The sequence below is a fragment of the Physella acuta genome, unplaced genomic scaffold (genome assembly GCF_028476545.2).
Source record: "Physella acuta isolate Inbredline_101_S28 unplaced genomic scaffold, ASM2847654v3 ptg000186l, whole genome shotgun sequence".
In the NCBI taxonomy this organism is placed as follows: domain Eukaryota; kingdom Metazoa; phylum Mollusca; class Gastropoda; family Physidae; genus Physella; species Physella acuta.
The window spans coordinates 601,211-623,538 of NW_026731705.1; the positions used below are offsets into that span (position 1 = coordinate 601,211).

The 22,328-nt window shown below is 35.1% G+C and overlaps 1 protein-coding gene and 1 long non-coding RNA gene across 2 annotated transcripts in view; both read left to right on the forward strand.

Annotated features, from left to right (window-relative positions):
* LOC131936746 (uncharacterized) overlaps positions 1-22,328 on the forward strand; it is a 53,206-nt gene that overhangs the window by 7,428 nt on the left and 23,450 nt on the right. The gene's annotated exons all lie outside the window — the stretch shown is intronic.
* Positions 10,212-15,696, forward strand: LOC131936724 (uncharacterized). The gene is made up of 5 exons (XR_009386087.1): positions 10,212-10,351; positions 11,838-11,955; positions 14,730-14,872; positions 15,209-15,273; positions 15,593-15,696. It is a non-coding gene; the product is annotated as an uncharacterized LOC131936724 (long non-coding RNA).

The window sequence follows — 22,328 nt, forward strand, 5'->3', positions numbered from 1 at the left end:
AAATCTTCTATAGTAACTACAACCTTGATATAGCTGTGAATGTCGAGCTAACGTAAGCAGAGGTCGTCCATAGTCAAAGTTCACTGAAGCGTGACGATTATTGATTTTGTAAGCCTGTCACAGACGATTCAATAACAGCATTTAAGTTTTTAATATTTTTATTGACATTTTTATGATCAATATGTCAATTGGTGTGATAGACGCAAAAATCCTACGTGCAGGCCCTATGTGTAGAGTACAAAAACTTTATACATATATATGTATTCTAATGTGACCGTTAGTGTGTCGTCCCCCCCCCCCCCCCCAAGTAGAAAATACTTTTTTCGTATTTTGTCGATTTCCCCCACCCTAATTACATATTTGTTATTGAAAATCAGACTTTACCCCCCCCCCCTCCACCTCTTTAAAATTGAGTGGGCAGTGTAGCTCTCTGCACTATGCCGTTTCTTAATATGAATATTAATTTAACAATCTATGCAATCTATGTAGATATCACTACTTTATTTTCGTTTTGCATTGCTGTAAATTGTTTTATTGTAAAGTAAGAAATGTTCCATTGATTATTTAATAAAATATCATATAGGTAAAACTCCCATTTAGAAACATGAATCAGTTATAAACGTAATAAAAACATCAAATTCAATTATATTTGTTTCATCAAATTCACTCCACTGTATGGACCATAATGTCAATGTTTTACAAACGACGTCAGTACAGGCTAGAGTTGACCTATTCTCGTGTTTTCAAATGTTGACGGATCCATACAACACATTCAAATTATCGTCTTAATGGCGTCACCAACTGAATAGCTGTTGACTGTTTAACAACATTTGACCGTCAGCCTAAAATTATCAAATCAATCATCTAACACCAACGTAGCGCTCACACTTCAATCGATAAATCAATATGGCATAAATAACCTAGAGACGGCCGTGTAAAGCCACACGTACAATACACAGTTCAAAGGATCTTTGCCAAATATATATATATAAGATTGGCGTAAAAGAAACGTTTTAGACTTAAAGTTTTTGGAATTCGTCCAAAAATCTGTTAACCATTATTTGTTCAACAACCTAGCCGTTTAAGTAAAACGACAACTTCTGACATATGACTCGGTATTTTATTTTTTTAAAAATCTGGTTTTCGCTAGTTCTTTCTCCAGTTGTCTAAATACAGACTTAAGCTAAACACGTTTTAAGACTATTGCAACACTTGTGAACATTGACACAATGCAGAAGTGTGACAAGAATTATAGATTAAATGAAAGGAACGACACGGTGTACGACTGTGAGATCAAGAAATAAATTTTGTTGTTATCTCAATAAAAAAAGCTTTACATGACCTGTAGAGATAAAATGGTTGGGTCGCGTGGTACAGCACATACCACTACACTTCTCCATGTTGTGTGTAGGGCGTTCTTTAATCCATTTTAGTTTAATGCATTCCTGACCACACTTTAATTATACAAGTGATGCCACTAATTCAGGTGAACTCTACTTTATCATCAGAAGTGACCTTCAGGTCCGATAGAGTAACTATCTGTATTTGACAAAAAAAAAACCCATTGTTCTGTAGATTTTCTCAATGTACCAGTCCATGTTGTCATCATCTCTTTAAATGCGTATGTCACTTGCCTAGGTTCTCTTAAAAAGATTGTATACATGTGTAACTAGACTCACCAAATAAGTTTATTTAAATGTGTAACTAGACTCACCTAAAAGATTATTTATTTATGTAAGTAGACTCACCAAATAAGATCATTTATATGTGTAACTAAAATTTTGATTTAAAGATTGATTTTATTTAAGTTTTCACATCACTGACGTCACACGTTTGTTTATCAATATGGTAAACGTTGTTAACTTTAGATGTCAACTTTCAGATCGTGAAAAGATCATAAAAAACACGTACATCACATGTACAGATGGCGTAAATAAGACGTACACAAATGACGAAATGACGTCGTATATATGTCTACCTTACCAGTTGAAAGACGTGTTAAACGTAAATTTTTACACTCACAACATAGATAGTTAACAGCCTCACAATAAACGAAATAAAAAGCTGCTCCTTCAGTACAGAGATATAATATGTTCACGTGATATACACTAAACAACTGTCGCTTGTTAAACGTCAGCAGACGTCCAAATATGGGCGGACATTGACAAGTAACGTCTGCAGACGTCAATAAATATGGACAGACACCCGATATATTTTTTGAAGTCGTTCATTTTAACCTACCTAGAAAATAGAAGACGTTTAATAATAGAACAATTAAGATTTTGAACGGGTGTCACTGTCTTAACACTGTTGATGTATGTGGCCTAGTTCGACGTAGCAGTTGAGTGTACATTTGAGTTACCTACTACAATACTTTCATCCTGCACGTGTATCAGCCACGGAGATACTATATTATAATATACTGCATCATTTTATTTGACTACAGGCCGTAAACCCTTCCAGAGTCAAGTGGTCATCGGACCTGGTAAAAAATTATTATCAATCTTATAAGGCTGTAAACTCTGTGCTTTGTATTGCCACTTAGTCATCAGACCTTAATGATGCTACATCTAAATATACTCTTTGTATTGCCACTTAGTCATCAGACCTTAATGATGCTACATCTAAATATACTCTTTGAATTGCCACTTAGTCATCGGACCTTAATGATGCTACATCTAAATATACTATACACTATCTCCGGTAGAGAAGTGATACAGACCCTCCTACCCGTTCAATTGCATTAATTTACTAATGTTCATCACTAACACGGTACAATCTACTATTTACCGTTAACCTGCTTACGTCAATAGGTGTTCATGTCTACAGGTGCCCATGTCTACAGGTGTCAATGTCTACAGGTGTCCATGTCTACAGGTGTCCATGTCTACAGGTGCCCATGTCTACAGGTGTCAATGTCTACAGGTGTCCATGTCTATATCCTACCTTAAATGTGACCACAAAGAATAATAGTACAGTGTGAAAAGGTCATGTTAAATTCAAACAAAATATTTACACCCGTCTCCAGTAGATACCAGTTGTTCTTTCAAACCTGATCTTTTAAAACCACTCAAGCGTGACGTGTAAAGAAATAAAACCCCGTGACTGGTATATAACTCAGGTGACTTCTTGTTCACGTCACATATCACTTCCTTACACAACTGGTGTGTGCACTGTTTGGGATTCAATTTCAACTCGCAGGACTTAATTAGGTAATTAATTAGGCTTTTGTTGATTTTATATTTTGATCGGTAATTATTTTAAAATTATTGGTTAATAGGTTAGCCACGATATTTTTTTAGTTTAATTAAATCAAATAATTTGTCTGAATAAAATTGACAGTAAATGAATCGATCACCTCCAATGATAGCCGACATTAGAATTGATTAACCTTGTATCATTATCTTTTGATAAACGGTACTTTGTTTAATACAATTAATTATTATAGTTGCACAAAAGGATAAATTAAATTTTGTAACAAAAAAAAACACGTGATATTAAATGTATCGGTATTTAGACAAAACGTTTCTTGACGATTTGAAGTCGATACTCTTAGAATATCGATACGGTTATTAATATATTTTCCCGCCATTTGTAAGATGTGCAAAATTTACATAAACAGAAAACTATTTTACTTTAAATAACGTTCCCATTCAATAAAACATAAATTCAAGAATATATATCCGCAATAACAATAATTTGTAAAAATAGCTTATATATTCTAAGTTTATTTTTATTACGTAGTATAAGAATCGATGCTAGGTTATAAAAGTAAACGACGATGCGATCTAAAGGTCAGGCTTGCCAAATTGACAAAACTGGCGAAAATTATTCTTTTAATCTTTAATAAGAAATAAATACAATGTGATGATATATATAAGGGGTCGTCCATAAATGACGTCACATTCGTTGGGGGGAGGGGGGTCCGTAAGTTTATGATGGTGTGTGATAAGGGGGAGGTGGGGGGGGGGGTTCAGATGGTGCGACGTCACACTTTTGCATTATAAAAAAGCAAAGTTAGAAAACGAATTGTAGACGTTATTTCGCGTTTTAGAAAACTGTTTTAATCAACTGTAATAGGAATTGATTAAAATACTCTATTTTGACAGAGTTCAGACAAAATTTTAGAAAAATATCGATGTTTAAAAAAAAATTCAATTGCAATTTTGAGGGGGTTGTAGGCTGTGATGTGACGTCATTTTAGGGGGGGGGGGGCTCTTCCTTTTTGTGACGACGTGTGACAGAGGGGAGGGGGGAGGTAAAAATCGTCAAAAAAAGCGTGACATCATTATGGATGACATCTAATTAGTATAAAATACATATTAAAACACTTAAAGATCGAAATACAACAAAGACAAATAAACATGTATATACATAGACTACTATTTAAGTGATTATAAATGATTTTTTAATAGCATACACGGGATAAAATCAGGAACAACAGGACATTAAATTTTACCAATTAGAAAATGTTTCTTAATTATACTTTTTTTATGTGCTAGTCATGTATTTTTTAAAATAGCAAATTCACTTTTAGTTTAAACTACCGGTAACTTATTTACATTAAAAAAATTCAGAATGAGTTTTTCGATTTCCACATAAATTATTCAGATCTTAATTTGTGATTTAAATTATAAAAATACCATGATTATAATTCATCAGAACTATTGCACTGTATGCTCCAACACAGTGAGCGGACAACAGAAAGCCTGGACATGACAAAAGTATCCTTATGCTGACCAGTGACCAGGATTGTTATTGCGGGGGGGGGGGGGGGCGAAAATTTGTTAATTCCCAATGCTGGGCCTATTACGCTTAGTGAGAGGGTTTCACTTAATCCGATTCCATACCACTATATTACGTTGCACTACCATGTAGAGGGGGGTGTATCCACAGACCGGCTTCATGCACTTGCTCACCGACCAATCAATGAGATGAACGCAGACTTCGTGTTCTTAGATTTATTATCATACTTGACTCACGTACATCTTTTCGCCACGACTATCAAGAGAATCCTGCCTCACACACACCGCCCAGCAACCAGTCTCTACACAAAATTGTCAATGTCGCACTATACGCGTCATCATTCCATGCGTTCAACATACCTTTCGCACCAACATTCACCCGCACTGATCTACACTTAGAACATGCATCATAACAGGGCCCATTGTCCCATGGGAATTTCTACGGGGAGGGGACATGAATATAAAGACAGGCCAGTCAGAGATTCGTTGGTCAGGCTAGTCAGAGATTCGTTGTTATAAAAATTCTCAAAATTACTCAGAACTATAGAAAATTATATATTACGTCCAACTAAATTATTTTCATTAATTAAAAAAAATATGCAGTTTAAAAAAAACCCTCTAAAAATAACTTTATCGAGATAACAGCTAACTAAGCCCATCCATTTTTGCCGTGTGTATTTGAATGGGAATAAATCTAGCAGACAACACATTTCTACTGTACTGTAAACCGCGTCACAACAAAACTCCTTTAAAATTAACCCACCGTATCCGTCATATCATTGTGACCATTTAAAATCCACGCATTTTTGTTACATATCTTTTTCTAGGCTAACGAATAATTTTGATAATTAAAATTGGAATCAAATTAAAGGTAAATACATTTCGTTTTTAGTAATTTAAGTCATCTTGAACAACACAATTTGTTTAAACCGTAGGCGTTACTGGGGACAGTAAACAATCTAGGGGAGACAACTCAAAATTCATACAAATCTATTCCCACAACTGCCTTAGGCTATGGAAGCAAATAAAAAAAAATCTTACACACTCTGTATGAAAAGTTTAATGTCCATAATTATACTGTATTTGGCATCATTTGAAAAACGTCTACCGCCCTCACCCCCCCCCCTCCCCGAACGAAGTAGAATTTATATAGAAAACATTAACTTTTACCAGTGTCCCCTCTCCCCCCTCCCCCCCCCCCCCTAAAATGTTTTTTTTTTCGAAGTTATTACGCGACTCGCAGAGCGTTTCCCGTAACAAATTGACTGTCCCATTTCCCATACTCAAACGCCACTTCTTATTTCACGTTACACCCTCTGATACTTGATAGTGATATTGTAGAACTACTAGTCTACTAAACTTTTTTTTTTTTTTTTGGCTTCTTTAAAGTTGTTTATGGCAATAAAAATTTAAACTGTCCTGGCTATCGAAAGCCGATCTTCATTTCTGCTAGCGATGAAAGTCATGGCTCTAGACTGCGTTACACTCAGTCTCAGCTTTTGGTTTTCCAAAATCCTCATGATCTCAACACAGATCTAGATCTAAATCTAATTATAGGTCTAGTTTTGGTAAAATCTTAGTTTAGCGTCGTAAATTCCAACGTAGCTAGTAATGTGCGATGAAGGTAACTAATGAATATTTCGGTAATCTATCGTTTTGGGTACGTAAAATCGCCCGCGATTTGTAATGTGAAAAACAGGTGACTCCTTAAATTTTAATAATTATTTCACATTTTGAGGAGGATTTATGTTTTAAAAAATTCAAAAATGTTTCCTTGATTCATTTATGTACCTGTTTTTAAACAATTGAATTAAAACATTTCCGTAATAAATGAAGACTAGCGATGTTTCCAACAGATGCAATCATGCTCATTTACTATAGCAGCCATCTTGTCTAAGTTTTATTTTTATAAGCTTTTAGCGCCAGATTCAGGGGGAAGTCACTCTATTTTACAAATGGCTGCTGTTTATATAGCAAATCTTGCTCACAGACACTGCTGTTTAAAGTTAATTTCTGGCCTATATCGATATATTTAGCCATTGATTTAGGTTTATTATTCATTTATCTATAATATTTGACACAAAAGTATGACAATATACTTCTATTAAAGCCTTGACAATGAGGTAACGTTTTCGTACATAAATAGCCGCGGGCGATTTTACGTACCCAAAACGATAGATTACCAATATTTCTTTCAATTGGCCATATTTATGTCATATTTTACACAATATAACAGATAATTGAATAACAAATCACAATCCAAGACCAAACCAGTCATAAATATCCTGGAATAAACGGTAATCTATCGCTTTAGCGTAATCAATTCGGCCGTCACTAGTAATGTAGGGATAAGGTAACTATCAAATATGGCTTAGATGTGAATATATTTTTGCATATTTTACTAAAATACTAAAGATAATTGAATATTAAACCACATTTAAGGTTTAAATCAATAAAAATGTCATGAAATTAAGGTTTAACATCGATGTTCCAGATACTAAATTCGCTATTAAAAACAGCGGCCATCTTAAGAAAATATTATTTTGAGTCATTTCCCTTTAATTTCTATTTGTATGGAAATGTATTGATGTTTGCTATTAAATACGTTAGTCTTGTGTTTAAATACAAAGCATGCGTTTTTTTTTTAAATTCTGCCCTTTAAACAATTTAATTGACTGACAATAAACATCAGTTCTAGAATTATTATTATGAGATGCAATTTTTACACATTAAGATACTCCCTATTTTTATAGAGCTACCACTACATATCTAATGTTTATTTAAATATTAGTTTGAGTTAATTCTTATTGTTTGTATTATCACCCCATGCGGATCATCTCAACGACAGAATCGTTGAGCCTCTCTCCGACTGTGTCGTTGAGAATAAAACCCTTTGGTGGTTTCTCAGTCAACACTGTCGATGAAAATAAAACAATAATTTAGCTAGTCTCATAACGCGAGTTGAATTACCTCCCCTGACCCGCTTTTTTATGGCCACTTTCTAGTTCGTTTTTTTCGATCGCGTCTCGGCACTGTTGCTAAAAATAGCATTCGCGCAATACCATACGGGTAAATCTGTTTGGCGTCTGCTACACGTGATAGATCGTTGAATGGCCGACAAGCTGATATAAAAATTATTGCGACCGGATGCGATTTTCGTGGAAATTGAGCTAGATTTAGCAAAAGACAGCTATATTTGTGTAAAATATTATTATTTATACTTCTACTTACACAGATATTTTGATAACTGCAGTTCAGCCGTCCATTTTTCTTTTAAAATGTATCTTTAGAATTTCTGTACCTTTTGGCAATCGGTCAGGAGCATTTGCGCACTAAACCCACCCCCCTACGGCAGATCCGATTTTTTTCCCAGTGAACTCGTACTGACCTCCCACATAGCTAAGATAGTACATTGATACTGATGGGAAAGCCTCTAAATCTGTATTCCTACTAGAGATCTAGAAATAAATCTAGATCGTGGAGTTTTTATAATGACTTTTAAATTGAATGTCTCCAGTTTAAGATATTTTTTTTTCAAAACATAGCTACTTTTAGTACTAGAATCTAGATCTATATTTAAGTATTTCAAACCCTTTTGGTAGTTTTTTCTTAAACTTAGACCTAGATCTAGATCTAGTGATTAGATATCTATATTTTGTACTTATAACTTGCAGGCCTATTAAAATAATAATAAAACACTTTGCTTGATAACTTCATTAGGTCATTTCATAAACACAAATGTTATAAACATATAAAAATCACAAAACCATAGGTAATATCTGAATTCTGTAGCCTACCTTACATTTAGGCTAATACTGAATTAAAAAGAAATTACATTAAGGTTTGAAATTAATACAACTTGTAATTAAGAAAGAAAGCTTCAATTCTAAATACTACAAGATATAATAACAAACAATGAAACAAATTCAAAGCTTTTTTCAACCCATTTAGTCGAAAAGATTTTTATTTTTTCCGATATTGACCAAAATAAGTTTTTAAAGCTTAGGCCCACTGTTTTTACAAACATAACTCAATTTTATTAGGCCCCTGTAAACATTAATTAAGATTCCTCTGTAGACAAAGCAATCTATTTGGCAGATGAAGTAGAGTTCATGTTTCTTGACCTCGGCATATGAAGTGATTGTCCGTGTGGTCAGCGATATTCACAGCCGCCTTTACTTTTTACCTTTAATTTCCCCAATGTATATCAGGTACCCATCAGAAATGGGTGGACTCTAATTGAATTTTATTAAACAAACATTTTGATGTAGGCCTAGATCTATAATCTATAACATTCCAAACAACATCTGTTCTGTAGAATTTACCTTTCTGCTTCCAAATGCGGTATTTTCCAATTGAAAATTCATCACAAAACATACAATAAATTATATAAATGGCATTTTATAAATGTATATAAACTATTTACTTTCACCTTGGTGTAAAAAAATGTAGGTATAAGCAAACTGATTTCAATAGTAAGAAAGAATCATGTCTTTTCTTGCTTACTAGCTTTAAAACAAGTGAATTTGACTTTTTACCTGCGTTTTTGGTCGCGTTTCTATATATTTTATTTGCGACACTAAAAAAATTATATTTAATCAACCGATTATGCTAAATTAATAAAATTGGTACTGTTGGATTGCATTTTTAAAGCTCTACAATTATATGCTATTCTTTTTATAATTTGAAGAAAATTGAATTTATATGAGACTAACTAAATAATTAAACATGCTCTCCACAATTAGGAAAGCATAAACTGTAGGTGTTTTGAAGCTAATATTCCAGCCATTTTCTTTTGACGAGAGCTAGTCCAGATCTAGATTAGATCTACTTGATCAACGATTTACACTGATGTAAAACCTACGTAAATCTACAAGATCTAGATTTACATTTAGATCTAGATCTAGAAATCTACATTATTGACTAGATCTAGAGAGAGAAAGTTAAAAGTATGCCTAGTGCGTCGAAAGTAAATGATAGAATCTAGTAATTTTTCAGTAGCACTAGCTAGTCTAGATTGACTAGATAAATAGTAGTATAGAAAGATAATTATTTCCGTGGCATATCTGTTCTTTAGGATCTATTCAATTTTAAATCTCTTCTATTTCAAATTGTTTGTAGATCTATATCTACAAGCTTAGGCTTAGGTCTAAAAATATACTAAAGCTACACAAAAGTACACATTATTCATAAACTTAATGCCATTAATGATTATGGCTAAAATTCACTGAGCATTGTTGCACTTATTAAGACTTAAACATAAAATTATTAGGGCCTACGGTAGCTTAATTTTCTTGACAGCTTTTCTCTTCTTTTTTGCCATGCTTAATTTAAGTCACTTTCATGTGCTGGTAGCTTAAAATAAAACTTGTTTAGGAAGTTTATTTCTTTCTCCCTTTCATAATGCTGCAAATCTGAGTAAGACGCTTATTATTATAATTAAATAGCTGTGATAAATAATCATTTGCATCTTTTTGGGGGTATTTCTTTTCCATAAACTGTGAAATATGGTATCTCAAATTTTGCGCGTAACTCAAAGCGAAATATTACTCGCTCAACTGCTCGTATTTAAAAAATCTGGTATGTCGAGGCACTAGAATGTTGAGGTACCACAGGACCTACTATGTATTGAAAGAAAACATAAATTAATTATAGAATAATAGGCCAATATAGTAATAAAGTATAGCTTTAGATTTTATTCAGCCTACTAATAAATAATTAAATAGGCCTAAAGTAGTACTAGATATTAGATAAATCCCTAGTATTGTGTAGGGTTATTTTTATTAAAAAAAACAGATCACATCTTATACTTGACTTATACATTAAGGCGGGCTCAATAAAATAAAAATAATTTATTTAGGACCTAGGCCTATGTTTTGGAGATCTAAAATTCTAAATGAAAAATAAATTATTAATTAGACCAACAATAGGCATAGTATGCTAAATCTATTTTAGTATTTAAATTTAAGGCTCGGCCATCTACTAAAAATTTTATAAATGTCATAAAATGGCCTACTTTATTATAATTACTAATTACTATTAGGCCTAAGTTAAAACTAGACCTAGCCTATTTTATTAGTAGAAAAAGTATTATTAGCCATTAGAGTTAAGATGTTATGGCCTTATGTAAATTAATGTAATCAGTGTTAGATTATGATATCGATCAAGCATTTATTATATAATATCGGAAAGGGGCCTAGCACTCTCTTAGTCATTAGTCTATTATTAGGTCTTACAAGTAGTTTAGCCTATTTATATATTATATAGGCTGTTATTTAAATTAGGCCAAAGGCTTATTAGGAAAAGGCTTAATAGGCTTTAGTTTTTAATTAGGCAACAAGGCAGAGGCTTAATGTTGCTTATAGATTTCATTTGAAATTATTATGATATACGCTACTCTGCGGCTATCACTTAACTATAGACTACTATAGAGTATATTATAGCCTAGGCCTATCTAAATAAAATAATTCAACTCACTTAGCTTACCATAATTTTTAAAAATGTTTAGTTAAGTATTCAGCTCTCTATGTCAGCTAAGGCCCATAATTGTTAGATCTATTAATTATTTAATGATTAGTAGGCCTAATTATAGGAATTAGGTCTGATACATTAAGTCCTATATATTGGTCGTAGAGTAATACTATTGGGCTAGTAATTATATACAATATCTATACAAACCCACTTATCGTTAATTTGGGAGTCTTTGCATTGACCTTAGTTTTCAGATGAAGCAGCCTAATTTTTTATCAGATTATACCATAAAATCAAAAGTAGACTTGTAGATCTTTTTAAAACAAGGCATGAAATATTAATTTAAATAATATAAACAAATAGCCTAAATAACAACTACACAAAGTTAAAGTCATAATAAATTTTTTATAAAGGTATGGTATCTTGAATTTCAACTGGAGGTAGTTTTGATAAATATTAGTATTCTGAACATTAAAATAGGTAGACTTAACATAAATTTGTTCTGAAAACATATTTAGAAATTGGTTTTAAAAAATGAGGTTAGGATTGGGGTGGGTAACTAGTTGAGGATTAGATATGAAATTCATTGTGTTTATCCATGTTGTAATTTCTCTTTTACAGGTTCACCCAAAAAAAAGGGAAGATCTGATTTTTACCAGTAATAAGACTACAGCATACTAAATGACACAAGATGTTCTTTCTCTATTACCTCTTACATTTGACATAAAAGCAGGAAAAGGTATGACAATTATTAATAAGCTGCTTTAAATTTTATTTGTTTTTTATAACTTGATTGTACCATTTTTATTTCCAATGATCATAAATATAATTTAGTGTCATTTATATTTTAAAATATTTATATTATACTAGATATAATATCATGTCATGTTTGCCTGTCGTCCCTACTGGGACATAGGCCGCTGACAAGAGCTTTCCAGACGTCTCTGTCCAGGGCTAGTCTCTCCAACTGTCCCCAGGTGTATCCAATCTTCTTGGTGTCTTCTTCCAGGTCACGTCTCCAGGTCTTTCTTGGTCTGCCTCTCTTCCTCCTGCCTTGTGGATTCCAGGTGAGGGCCTGTCTTGTTATGCTGGATACAGGCTTCCTGAGTGTGTGGCCAATCCATTTCCATTTTCTCTGGAGGATCTCTACTTCCACTGGCAGTTGATTTGTCCGTTGCCAAAGAACATCATTTCTGATGGTTTTAGGCCAGCGAATTCGCAGGATCTTTCTGAGACATGCGTTTATAAATGATTGTATTTTCTTCTTATTTATAGCAGTTATTCTCCATGTCTCAGCTCCATAGAGTAAAACAGGTTTTACTAGTGTGTTGAAGATCCGGATTTTTATTCTAATGGTTAAATCTCCCGAACCCCAAACATTTTTTAGTTGGTTGAAGACTGCTCTTGCCTTACCCGTCCTTATTTTTATGTCTGCTTCTGTCCCACCCTGCTTATCAACAATACTTCCAAGGTAGGTGAATCTATCCACTTCTTCTAGGGCTTCTTCTGCCAGTGTTATAGGGTTGTTGTTTGATGCATTGACTTTGAGAACTTTACTTTTCCCTCTGTGGATGTTCAGACCCAGGCTTGTAGAAAAATTTGCAACCCTGTTGGTTTTATCCTGCATTTGCTGTTGTGTGTGAGAAAGGAGGGCCAGGTCGTCAGCAAAGTCCAGGTCATCCAGCTGGCTCCACAATGTCCACTGTATACCGTTTCGCGTTTTCTCTGTTGACATCTTCATAACCCAGTCTATGGCCAGTAGGAACAGGAATGGTGAAAGTAGGCAACCCTGCCTTACTCCGGTCCGTACTGGGAAGGCCTCTGTAGTCTGTTGGCCATGCACTACTCTACACTTGAGACCTTCATATGAAGACATAATAATGTTGACTATTTTCTGTGGCACCCCGTAGTGTCTCAACAATTTCCACATTGACTGCCTATCCAGGCTATCAAAGGCCTTCTCATAGTCTATGAAATTAATATAGAGAGATGAGTTCCACTCTTGGGTCTGTTCAATGATGATGCGCAGGGTAGCAATTTGGTCTATGCATGACCTTTCCTTCCTAAAGCCCGCCTGTTGATCTCGAAGCTGGGGATCTATGGCTTCCTTCATTCTGTTTAATAATATTCTGTTGAAGACTTTGCCTGGGATGGACAAAAGTGTTATCCCTCTATAGTTAGAGCATGCACTAAGATCGCCTTTCTTTGGAAGCTTTATGAGTAGTCCCTCCTTCCACTCCTCTGGTATTTGTTCATCTTCCCAGATTTTCTTGAAGAGTGTGTATAATAGTGTGGTGCTAGTTTCTATATCTGCTGTCAGTGCTTCTGCCGGTATACCATCTATTCCTGGAGCCTTCCAATTTTTCAGCTGCTTTATAGCTCTATGTATCTCTTCTTTTGAAGGTGGGTTGCAGTCTATAGGGAGGTCACTTTCAGCTGGTGGTATGTCTTGCGTGCACTCTGGTGTTGGTCTATTCAGTAGTTCTTCAAAATGTTCTACCCATCTCTTCATCTGTCCTTCCGCATCAGGTATTGTCTTTCCATCTTTGGTTTTCACTGGCCTCTCTGGCTTACTGTACTTACCAGATATCTTCTTAATTGTATTGTACACGTCCCTAATATTACCATGGTACAGTGCTTCTTCCGCTTCTCTTGCCAGCAGTTCCAAATAGCTCCGTTTGTCTTTCCTTATGTGTTTCTTTACATTTTTGTTCGTTTCGGTGTATTCTTCCAGTGCTTTTAATTTCGTAGCCCGTGTGCGGCTGTTGTTTAATGTTGCCTTCTTTCTTTTTCTCTCTTCAATAATTTTCATGGTATCTGCTGATATCCATTCCTTCGCTTGTCTTTTGATAGGGCCTAGCACTTCTTCGCATGTTGATGTTAATATACTTTTAGTTTTTTCCCATGTTTCCTGTATCGTCTCTTCTTCTATTAGTTCTTGTAGTACCTGGAACCTATTGGACATATGAAGTTTAAATTCGTTGAGTTTAGATGGGTCCTTTAGCAGGCCTGTGTTGTACCTGTATTTCCTTTTGTTTTCCAACATGTTTTTCTTCAGCTTGAGTTTTACTTTAGCTACCAGTAGGTGATGGTCTGAAGCAACATCAGCTCCTCTCTTGACGCGTACATCCTGAAGTGATCTCCTGAACTTTTTTATGATACATATATGGTCTATCTGGTTTTCTGTAGATAGGTCGGGTGATACCCAAGTAGCTTTATGTATCCTTTTATGATGAAAGAGACTACCGCCAATGACTAAATTATTTGTGGCACACAAGTCAGCAAATCTTTCTCCGTTTTCGTTCATCTCACCTAAACCCTGCTGTCCCATACATTCTTCATATCCTCTGTTGTCGCTTCCAATCTTAGCATTGAAGTCGCCCATGAGTATAAGGATGTTTCTTCTTGGGCGGTTCTGGATAATGGTCATTAGCCTGTTGTAGAATTCGTCTTTGTCCTCCTCTTTGCTGTCATTTGTTGGGGTATATATACTTCTATAATATTACTATCCAGGTTTAACAGTCTATGCCTACAACATAGATCTCCAGGACTAAAAGTGAAAAAAATTGCAATCAGTATATCACAAGTATTATAACACACGCATCTAATCTGCTTCAGTGGCAAGAACTGGGTGAATCCTCTCAAACATTAATCAGGTAAGTTATCACAAGTTTGCTTTGGTTTATTTTGAACATGTTGATTGAGATAGATTTTTATTTGTATAAATATTGTATTTAAAAAGTATTTTACCTAGTAAAACCAAGTCAGTGGTGAAGATTGATACAATATGTATTTTTTTAAATATTTGTTTTGCAAAATATGCTGATTTGCAGGAAGGATATATATATATATATATATATATATATATATATATATATATATATATATATATATATATATATATATATATATATATATATATAACATTATCATTTAGTGGTTTGTCTTACAAATTTGAATTATTTACTTAATCTGTCTTAACTGCTCAACAGGAACTAGGCATACCTAATGAGCGTCAAGCTGATACAGTAGATGTACAGAAGAATTTATACACAAGGTAAATATTGATAAATTTTAAGTTTTCTTTTTTTAAGGTTACATGTAGTGTTTTGGGAGAAAGGAATTAAATTATTTAAATTAGGCCTAATAGTTTATTTCTATATCTTATGTTTCTCTTAAAATAACTCAAATTTTCCCCCCTTTATCACTAAAGCAAAATTTTATAGATATCTATGCCATGATTCATCTCATTCAATCACTTTTTTCTTGTTTTGTTTTGATGTATTAAACTAATTTAAACTAAAGATTATTTTTTTTTTTTGCTAATTTTATTATTTCAGATGGATGATTAAGAAAATCATTTTGTTTTGTTTCAGGAAGTGAAAAGTGATGTAAAAGGCAACTAATACTTCCATCTACCATAATTAAACAAGAATCTGCAAATGGTGATAATTGCAATAATCTTGATATATTAATGTTTGGTTTTATAATTATATGCAATTGTCAGGTTTGATAAATAAATTATTTCTCAAAATTTGATGTATTTGGTTTTCTAACTTTGTACATAAGATGCAAGTGATTGAAAGCTGAAAAGGGTTGTATGTAGTTACAGTATTCCCAGCACAAGTTGACATTAAAACAGCTGAAGCCCTTTAAAAAAAAAAAAAAATAATAAAATAATCTAGGAATGCTGTTTCTATTAGCTGAGCACTTATTTGGAAAAGAACTTAATTGTTTACCAGAGAATACTGTGACCCAGTTTGTACTCCAGGCAAAAAGTGCCTATGTTTATTATTATTAAGTTAAAGAAAAGTATCAAACAAACAGGATAATATTAATAATAAAGACCTCCACACTAGAGAAGTATGGAATGAGTGTTGCATGGAATCCAAATCAACTTTGATGTTGCTAATTGCTACACTGGGCATAATTGGCCTACATTGACTTTTGCTGAGCTAGGCAACTGTTTTTGTTTAACTTTAGATGTCGACTAAATAAAGAAGAAAACTGACACGCCAATACCAAAATCAAGAACTTGTAAAGTTCGTGGTTGCTAAACCGAGAAGTCCTGAGTTCAATCTCCCGTGTAGATGAGGCTCTATAGTTGGGGATAGCAACCTATCTTGGGGATACAACACTTGTTTTTGGATTGACAAAAGATAAAAGAAATCCAGAAAGAAAAGCAACTGAACGAAGAAGAAAAAGGCTGGATATATTCGGTATCAACTGTACAATTTTAACAGACACACATTTCAAACTACACATGCATTTCAATGACAAAGTTCAGTGAAGCCATAATGTTGAGTTTGACTGAATGAAGAACGATATTGTTATTTCAAGCAAAGTTAAGGTTTATTGTCTTAAAGACATTGTCGTGGATTGATTTAGACTAAGACTTCCCTGTTAAATAAGCCGACAACGATGGCTCTTCTTATTTCTCGTCTTTGATGTTGCTTTCAAGAACTTGTATGAGATTAGATTACCTACATAAGGCTACAAAGTTTGGAATCTTGGCTTTCTAATAGTGGACCTGGCTACATGACATTACCCCCACCCCGTCAATTACCCCCCCCCCCCCCCCGGAGCAGAGTTTCTTCCAGGCATCTCTTCGGGGGGGCGAAGCCCCCCCGAAAAATTTTTACCGCCCCCCCGAACGAAATGAAATTTATATAATTTATATAGAAAATATATACTTTTAACTGTGTCCGCCCCCCCGAAGAAAGTTTACCGCCCCCCCGAAGATTTCCAGTGCCCCCCCGGAGAAAAAAGTCTGGAAGAAACACTGCCCCGGAGGAGACCCCCCCCCTCCCGTATTTACCCCCGGGGCAATTACCCCTTGTCAATAACCCCCCTGGAGAATCCCCCCCCCCCCGGCCTCAAGTTATGATCCTAACTCAAACTCTATACCTATGTATTTCCTTAATCCTAATCGATAAAAAAATGACCAAACCCTAAGCATTCACCTCAGCCTAAAACTTAACACATAACCAAAACCAACTCTAGACTTAGGTTTCAGCCTAACCTTGACCATAACACTAACCCTAATCCTAGCCTTAATCCTAACCCTGACCATAACACTAACTCTAATTCTGAACCTAACCCTAACCTTAGCCCGAACGCTAACCCTAACCTTAGCCCGAACGCTAACCCTAACTCTAGCTCTAACTCTAACCCTAGCCCTAACGCTAACCATAATCCTAACCTTAGCACGAACGCTAGCCTTAGCCCAAACTCTAACTCTAGCCCTAACTCTAACCTAGCCCTAACGCTAACCCTAACCCTAGCCGTAACCCTAACCATAATCCTAACCTTGGCCAGAACGCTAACCCTAACTCTAACCCTAGCCCTAACGCTAACCCTAGCCGTAACCCTAACCATAATCCTAACCTTGGCCAGAACGCTAACCCTAACTCTAACCCTAGCCCTAACGCTAACCCTAACCCTAGCCGTAACCCTAACCATAACCCTAACCCCAGCTGTACCTTAAGAGGTGTGTCCGTGGGGGGGGGGGATGTCCTCCTTGGCGGGGGGTAAATGACAGGGGATAATTGCTTCAGGGGGGGGGGAGAGAACTAATAATCTGTAAGTCCTACTATTCAATACATTTGGTTTAACACAATGTCGTCACACATGTAAAACAAAATAAGCAGTGTTTTTATTATTTGTATCCTTAAAAAATGCAAAATAAATGCTACGCCATTAACTCAACCCTCTTTTTTCTCGTTACATATCGTCACATAAAGCCACCGCCCAAAATGATGGTGACGTCAATATACAATCATAAAGTGGTCACCCATTAACGACGACTCACTCTTCAGACGATTTTGCACCCAACCCCCCTTCTCTAATTGTAACACATTTTCACAAAAAGCCAGATCTTCGCTTCCCCCCCCCCCCCCCCACCACCACTCTCTTTAAAAACACCACACCTCAACACATAACCCCCTCCGCCGTTCCCCTGAAACTGCATTTTTACTTTCTCGTATATACGAAGTATAGAGAAAGTCTTGTAATCGTGCAAAAAAAAAAAAATCGAGATTTTTTTTACAAATCTCGACGTTTTACACCTCACTGATACGGAAAAACATAATTTTGCAATCTTGTCCGTATGTCTGTGTGTCTGTGTGTGTCTGTGTGTAAACACGATTACTTGAGTACCGTTACAGCCAGGTTGATGAAATTTCATATATAAGTATTTTATCAAAATAGTATAAACTTTTGAGCGATTTCCGATAACCGAAAGTGGTACTTTTTCTACTTTGAATTTTTCAAAAGCCTATAACTTGAGTACTATTTCAGATAGATAAATGAAATTTCACATGTAAGTAAAAGATCTAATTCTCTGCCTTCTGTCAAATTTTGAGTAAATTCCGTTGACAGGAAGTACTAATTTACGCTATTTCCGATTTCTCAAAAAAACGCACGTAAATTTATGAAGTACTAATAATGTTGCGCACTATTATGCACATCTTTATTTGGCGTTCACTTGGTGTGCAATTCTTTTTTCTACAAGGTTTTATTCTATTTTAAAAAGTTTAAGTATTTAAAGTGGATTAAAAATCATGTCTATTTCTCGAGTTGCCATTCCCGGTAGTGTTATATTAGAATATTCGAGAAAGTTTAGGGGAGATCACTCCTGGTTTATTATAATATGTACTGACCTCGATAAACATTGAGTTAATAAATGAATTAATACCAAAAGCAACCTTTTAAAGCCCGAAATAACAGATGAAAGCAAAAATGTGTCGTCAAAATTTCCGATCACCCCTTCCCATAAATGAAAAAAAAAGCCTGAACATACTAAAGGAGAGTATTGTAAACATTTAGCTTGAACCACAGCTCACCAGACCATGTAGGGATCGGGGTGGTAGGGATAGAGAGAAAGAGAGGGGGCTGCAAGGGGCGCTTACCGCTTGGTGTTTTCTATGGTATCCATGAAGAGAATTATTTATTTAGAAGAAATATATATTAAACCAGCGTACCCGTCCCGCGCGTTGCTGCGGTCTCAGAAGACCGACTGACGCAATATTTTAAGAGGATTCCATAATTACATTAGCAATCACATATTTTTTTACGCTTGACATTGATTTCTAAATCTAAACAATTTAAATGTAATCAAAGCCGGTGTTATATTGCTTTCATCATAGTTGTTGAGGCGCAAATTCTACCGCACACAGTAGCCCATTGTATCCATAATGTATCGCACTCTTTAAAACGAACGTAGGCGCAATACTGTTTATGAGGGACCCACACGGAGGCGCTAGACCACACGCCAGTGGTGCAGTAGACAAAAGTTTCCCTACTGTAGGACGCTCTTTTAAAACTCATAGTGTCCCTCCCGAAGCCAGGGGGGGGGGGGGGCGCGCACCGGGTCAAACGAATTGTCATCGAATGTCGTGTGCCACAGAGTCAATATTGTAGAGTGCTCTTTAACACAACCTTAGTATATCCCAGGGCGCCAAATCGCATCCTGCCGGGGCGCCGGCAGACGCGCCTGATTCTATATAGTCAAATTATTGTTGACCATCGTGTCTTTAGTGTATAAATTTAAAAAAAAACGAACGTAGGCGTCGTAGTGTTCACATGGTAGCACGGGGCGCTTCGGGTTACGTAATATCCGGGGCGCCGGCGGCTGCGCCTGTTGTTGCTTTTTTACCTTAGCCCCCATGCAGAAGGCTCAAGTTTTAATATCGCCGCCCTGGATTTTCGGGCGCCAAGCCATTTATTAACAAAAATCGCACCCTCTAGGGAAACGCCCATAATAAATTTTAATTTTTGTTTTCAAAGAAACCTTCTCGTGAGTGTTTTCATTAACTCTCGAAAGTTTAACGGCACTCAGATGAACGATGTCAAACAGCATCCGTTTTGTTTTTTACAAACTGTGTAGAGAAAAAATGCACCCTCCAGGAGCGCCGCCCTGTTAAAATAAAAAAAAAAGAATTTCTTACTGTAACCTCCCCTGATGTTTTATGGCGAGCGGATGAACGGGATTAAACCGCAATCTACTTTTTCGTATAAATACCCTATATAGGGAAGAATCGATTCGCGCCCTGCTGGGGCACCGTGCTTGTGAAATATATCCAGTGGTATTCTTAACTTAAGTTGCATGGCCATAGGATGAAAGGTGTAGTGCTGCATAGAGGACATAAACAAACCCACAAACAAACAAGCGAAACTTCATTATATATATACATAGAGAGAAATATACATAATTCTATATATGCATATATATATATATATATATATATATATATAGCTACATTTGGTGACTTCCCATTTTCCCCAATGGCGTCAAATTTTGCACATAATCCACCTATTAATTCATGTGAAAAAAGCATCGTTTTCATCGTAAATTATTAGATATTGTTATCAGCCTCTCTCCGGTCGTCGCTTATCAAATCTGTTATCCAAAAATTCAACAAGCATGTATTCACCTGTACATTTTGCCGTTTGAGTGATTTCCCCTCACCCCCCCCCCCCCCCCCGGGTGATAGTTTTTAAACGTGCACAGTTAATTGTATATTTTTTTTATCTGCAGTCAGTTATTAGTACAGTTAACTCCCATTAGTCATTTATTGAACTGTCAAAATGCATACTTCTTCTATATATTTTGCTATTTTTGGCCATGGAGTCACCCCCGAAATTTTTCCACCTTGCGCAGTCCTCAGCCCCGCCCCCACCTTGTGACGCCTCTGGTTAGGGGTACTACTTGAGTACAGTAAATATGTATATATATATATATATATATATATATATATATATATATATATATATATATATATATATATATATATATATATATATATATATATATCGGGGGGGGGTATAGCCCCTTGGCACACCTTGTACCTACGCCACTACATAATCATGTTCTTAAGATTATATAGCACATTCTATGTATAAATTCGATAAAAATAGCTATTACGTATTCTACAATTTTATATTTGTAATAACATATTGTAAACGAAATGAGTCTTAAATTCGATTACAAAATGGGCCTTTATATTATGTATATTTTTCTATTTTGCAATCATATCATGTATTACTTGTTGTATAGCCTAGATTCTATAATAATATACTAATATATTATATATTACATAATCCTATATTATATCGTTTAGTAATCTCTACCCCAATGTTTTCTATACCGAATAATCAATATTCTGTAATTCTAATTGTGTATAAATTAATCATATAATCTCTAAAATTAATCATAACTGTGATCACAATTAAATTCAGCAATCCACTGTATTAATTTATATTGCTAAAAATAATTTAATTTTCAATTTTAAAGACAGAAGATACATTTTTATAATATTAATTATTATTAGCTCTGTAAAATGAATGGTTGTTTAATTTTTCTTATATTAAATATTTTAAGCGATTAATTAATCGAAATGGTTTTATTCCGTTAGCTGGTTTTTACAGTTTATAACTATAATTAGAGTCTCAACGACAGAATCAAATGAGAAAAAATCTATAGCGTTATTATATACCGACACTGTTGATAAGCTACTCAACGACAGTGTCGTTGAGAATAGTGTATGATCGGCTGGTATTATTGTTTGTTTGCTATTTTCATGTAATATTTTCATGCTTTTTTTCATTTAATTAGTGATTTAATCATAAATGACGTCCCGTTTTTTGACCTTTCTTCACCTTAACCCCCCCCCCCCCCCCCCTCATTTTCGCCGTTACGAAATAGTCGTAATGTCGAAAATTACCTTTTTGCCCTGCCTGTTAAAAAGTCAAGCCATAATTCTAATGAAAACGATATATTCAGCATTTTTGTATTTGGCGAAATACATAACGTTTCACGTTTCTTACCCCTCCCATTTCCCGCGTAAAACGTCGTCTCAAAACCAGTTACTCCACCCCTTAAGTGTGCGATGTCATTTATGGTAGATGTCAAGTCCTATATACATTTTGAATAACCTTTGTTGTCAAAATGTTGATACCAAATACCCAAAATGAGTTATATGGTGTTATCCATAAACGATGTCACATATGCTATGCTAATGTGCCGTCAACTTACGCAGGGTGGTCGGGGGGGGGGATGCGTGACGTCTATTTTGGAATCTTCTTTAAAGCTGTGCTCAATGAAATTGAGGA